This window comes from Musca autumnalis, unplaced genomic scaffold (assembly GCF_047663935.1).
Source record: "Musca autumnalis isolate F117 unplaced genomic scaffold, ASM4766393v1 scaffold_1, whole genome shotgun sequence".
In the NCBI taxonomy this organism is placed as follows: Eukaryota; Metazoa; Arthropoda; class Insecta; order Diptera; family Muscidae; genus Musca; species Musca autumnalis.
This window is the reverse complement of record NW_027411644.1, coordinates 148,103,139-148,108,278: the sequence shown is the minus strand read 5'-3', so window position 1 is coordinate 148,108,278 and position 5,140 is coordinate 148,103,139.

Sequence of the window (5,140 nt, the reverse complement as noted above, 5' to 3'; positions counted from 1 at the left end):
GAACCTTGTTGTAATTTAATAGTTTGTTTCTGTATGTCGATATTTTCCCTTAACTTACAGCAATATCTAACTCCGAACGCGAAGTACACATATATTCATTCATACGTTTAAAACGTAAAACCGCGGTTAAAACATATTAAAGCCTTTTCCAGTGGTTGTTGTTGTTGTAGCAATATTTAAACCTACGTAGAAGCATAAGTTTAATGCTGGGTTGGCAGCCGCTGGCCGAAACACTATGGTTCCGGGTTAATGCGGTACGAAAGAACCCGCTGTCGTGGGATTGCCGTGGTAGGAACAAATACAGCCCTATTCTGAACATTCCCATGGGAACTGTTTCCCATGGGAGCGAAATTTCCCATTCCCACGTTTTCCATATTCTAAACGACGTGGGAAGAGCAAACCATGGGAGCTGAAATTTCGAAATTCGAAATTAGTTACACCAAATTATTATAGCATACTTTTGGGAGCTGTAATTTTGTTTTTTAATACAAAATGCCTATTTGCATTGAATTCGAGATTTTTGAATTAGATTAGCAAAAGCACAACTCACTTAATTCAACAACCGTGCATTGATTTATGGATTTTTAAGTGAATGGAGTCAGCGATGTGTGATGTTCTAATAAGCACATTTTCTTCAGAATGTGCGAATTGGTGTAAGCATTTTTTTAATTAGTAGGCAAAAATAATTTTTGTGTATAAAGTAATCGGAACTTTTTAAGTTTGTAACGAATTTAAAAATTGTATGTTGATACGGAGTAATTTTAGTTAGGTGTTTAACGAGTATATCGCTAGTTTTACTTATTCCTAATGATCGCTAGAACTCGTATTTTGCATATTAAAAAAAAAAAAAATCAAAAAGATAAATTCGGATATTTTTCTCAATTATTACATATTTTTGCGTGTTATTACATATCGTCACCATAAATTTCCGAAGAGGTATCTCAAAAAAAAAAAAAAAAATAAATAAATAAATAAAACTAAAACACGTGCCCTTGAAAAATTTCAAGCTTCTACGTTCAAAAATAACGATCCTATTCAAGAAAAGGCATTTCGGAAAATGGAGTAGCATTGCAATAATTTGGCATATATGTATGTACGTTTGTGTGATCGTTGTCGTGTCGTTGAGGAGACTAACACGTTTTCAATAGAACGTTAGTCGTCTGATTTAAAAAACCCGAAGGTTATATTACGGAAATGAATAAAAGTTGTAAAGATTGTATATATTATGGTTATTTTCCAATATATTTTAATAATTATTGCCAAAAATTCTTTTGAAATTGATTTGTTTTTTTACTTGCTGTGCTGCGTTAACAGAATCAACCATGACTCTTTTTCTCGTATTTCAATACATATGGTCTGTTCCAGAACTGCAAAAATCTACTAATTTGTACTACTTTTTTTGTTTTGTTCGATAACATAAAGGAAAATTTTTTATTGGTGTTAGATTCTTGCAGGTTTTTGTCATATAAGAATATGAAAAATCCGAAGTCTACTAATGACATTTTACAGTACATTTTGTATGCTTTTGTTAAGCAAACACATGGCGATTATAAATATTTGCAATAATTTTGTCGTGTAGATGTCTTAAAATATGAAATTTCATAAAAATATTCTGAATGAAGTTCGAATTGGGAATTTGTTCCCATGGGAAAAAAGTATACATTCTCTATCTTGAATTGTGGGAGAATTTTGTGCCTTTTTGTGGGAAAAATCTACCCAGCAAACAGTGTGGGAGTTTGAAAAAAAAATTTCAAGAAATTTCATATTTTTATGAAATTTCATATTTTAAGACATCTACACGACAAAATTATTGCAAATATTCATAATCGCCATGTGTTTGCTTAATAAAAGCATACAAAATGTACTGTAAAATATGTCATTAGTAGACTTCGGATTTTGCATATTCTTTTAAGATACAAAAACCTGCAAGAATCTAACATGTTTTACACCGATAAAAAATGTTCCTTTATGTTATCGAACAAAACAAAAAAAAAGTAGTAAAAATTAGTAGATTTTTGCAATTCTGGAACAGACCATATGTATTGAAATACGAGAAAAAGAGTCATGCTTGATTCTATTAACGCAGCACAGCAAGTAAAAACAAATCAATTTCAAAAGAATTTTTGGCAATAATTATTAAAATATATTGGAAAATAACCGTAATATATACAATCTTTACAACTTTTGCTCGTTTCCGTAATATAACCTAACGTTCTATTGAAAACGTGTTAGTCCCCAACGACACGACAACGATCACAAAAACGTACATACATATATGCCAAATTATTTCAATGCTTTTCCATTTTCCGAAATGACTTTTCTTGAATAGGATCGTTATTTATGAACGTAGAAGCTTGAAATTTTGCAAGGGCATGTGTTTTAGTTTTAGATTCAATCAACAACGTATTTTATTTTTTTGAGATACGTCTTCGGAAATTTATGGTGACGATATGTAATAACACGCAAAAATGTGTAATAATCGACAAAAATGTCCGAATTTATCTTTTTGAATTTTTTAAAAATATGCAAAATACGAGGTCTAGCGATCATTAGGAATAAGTAAAACTAGCGATATGCTCGTTAAACCCCTAACTAAAATTACTCCGTATCAACATACAATTTTTAAATTTGTTGCAAAGTTCCTATTACTTTATACACAAAAATTATGTTTGCCTACTAATTAAAAAAATGCTTACACCAATTCGCACATTCTGAAGAAAATGCGCTTATTAGAACATCACACATCGTTGACTCCATTCACTTAAAAAATCCATAAATCAATGCACGGTTGTTGAATAAGGTGAGTTGTGCTTTTGCTAATCTAATTCAAAAACCGCGAGTTCAATGCAAATAGGCATTTTGTATTACAAAACAAAATTACAGCCCCCCAAAAGTATGCTATAATAATTTGGTGTAACTAATTTCCAAATTTAAGCTCCCATGTTTTGCGGTTTCCACGTCGTTGAGAATATGGAAAACGTGGGAATGGGAAATTTTGGAAACTATTTCCCATGGGAATGTTCAGAATAGGGCTGATAATGATTTGTTTGGCAAAATACAAAACACGCACATACATATGTATTTGGGTGCATTATTGCGAAAACGGGCAAGTGCGAAAATACGTTTAATAAATATTTTTCTGCTGATACAGTTTTATAAAACAATTTGATGCACTAATAAACAATGCGCTATATAAGGACTTTAAGAATAGATGGCCAAAATCAATGGTGACTGAAGCACTATTCAACAAGTTATAACAAAGTACACACATTATTTTCAAGTACTGCCATAAATTGAAGTCGAGATTTATGAAGGCTTTACACATATATGGAAACAAGTTGGTAGTTAGCGGTTGGTAGTTAGCTCTGACCCATTTATGTATTGGACACAACCAAACATTGGTTGCTTGCAGTCAACATTTTCTGTTGCTACTGTCTTTTAGTTGTGGGACGTTTGATGATACTTTACCTTGTTCTTGTTGTTGCTGCGTTTGGGTGTTACTAGAAGGCGGCATGTAATTGTTACTCTTCCATTGTTGCAATATGATGGAAATATCATGGGTTTTGTCTTCGAGGAATCTGAAAGTAAAATACAATAAAATAAGAAATTGATCGATGTCTAAAATATCCATGATGACTAAATTAGTCGTCCTCACCGCAAGTCAGTCACTCTATTTTGGGGCAACCGAAGGGTAAAATTGCAAATGTAAAGAAAATAACACGACTAAATGACCCTTCAGTTTTTTCTTTCGTAAGTTATATGTTTCTAATTTTATACTTTTTCTCAAATGATGCCTCTGATTTTATTCTGGGTTATGTCATGTTCACACGAATTAACCCGTTTCCACGACACCATTCGTAAACTTAAACTTTCCTTCAAATGTATCTTTTATATTTATCTACACACATTTCATTCATTTTTTTCCATAAATTCTGAATAAATTTGTATTTTCAATATATTGTTACGGAATTAGATTTAACTAATCTCCGTGTAGACGTTGTTTTATTCCCCGATACGATTTGTACCAAATAAAACAAGGCTCGTTTTAGATTACGTTTCTACAATGCTTTATTTACTTTATTACACTTATTCGGAGCTGACTGTTATAGCTAAGTACACAGCTTTACTTTACTTCTTTACTAGTCGATGTTTACACTTCGGTATAAAATTCACAACTAAAACGTCATTGCCATTTCCCCTGTATTTATACCCCAAAGTCTCCCTGTTCTAGAAGTATCCACAAAATCTGGCAACATCTCGAATCTGTGCAACGAACACACAAACGCACATTCGCACTAAGCGAACAACTATACTCACATACATACATGGGGGGGGGGGGAATACAATTGGACGACAAGCACAGTAATGACGTAACTACAACAACAAATAAATGCAAGAAATAACGAAGTAACAAACAAACTAAGGTAAATAACTAGAATAATGAAGAGATTTCTACATGGTAGTTGTTGTTGTTGCTTAAATAAAGTAACTGCGTAATAAAACTTTACGTTACAATTCAAATTTTTAAATTAACGGAAATTAAACTAAACTAACTTAAACCTATCAGTTACATTCGTAACATTGCCTCCCGCTTAAGCCTGTTCGTCCCGAATAGGCACAGTTCCCTCTCTGTGGTATGGGCATTCGTAACACTGCCTCCCGCTTAAGCCTGTTCCTCATGACCTGGCACAGTTCTCGTTCCATAGCGGGCCAACCGTTCTAGATGTACCACCTTCATCTTTGATCTAGGGCTGTCGCTCTTCTGTATGCGATACACGACGTCATTTATTTTCGTGACTACCTTGTAGGGGCCTTCCCAGTGCGTTTGTAATTTGGGGCATAGTCCTTTTTTCCGTTGTGGGTTAAACAATAGTACCAGTTGCCCTTCTTGGAACCGCTCGATCGTACCTCGCCTTCATGCGGTTGCTGACCATTTTTATCCGATGGCGTACTGCATCGTGGACTTCACTGAAAGAGTTTTGACTGTTTTCATCGTTATCAGTTTCGGGGTTTGGTGTGGCACCGAAGATCAAGTCACCAGGCAGCTTTAATTCATTCCCGAACAAAATTCTGGCTGGAGTTCGAGATGTGGAGTCATGAATGGCCGACCTATAGCCTAGTAGGAATTTTGGAATATGCT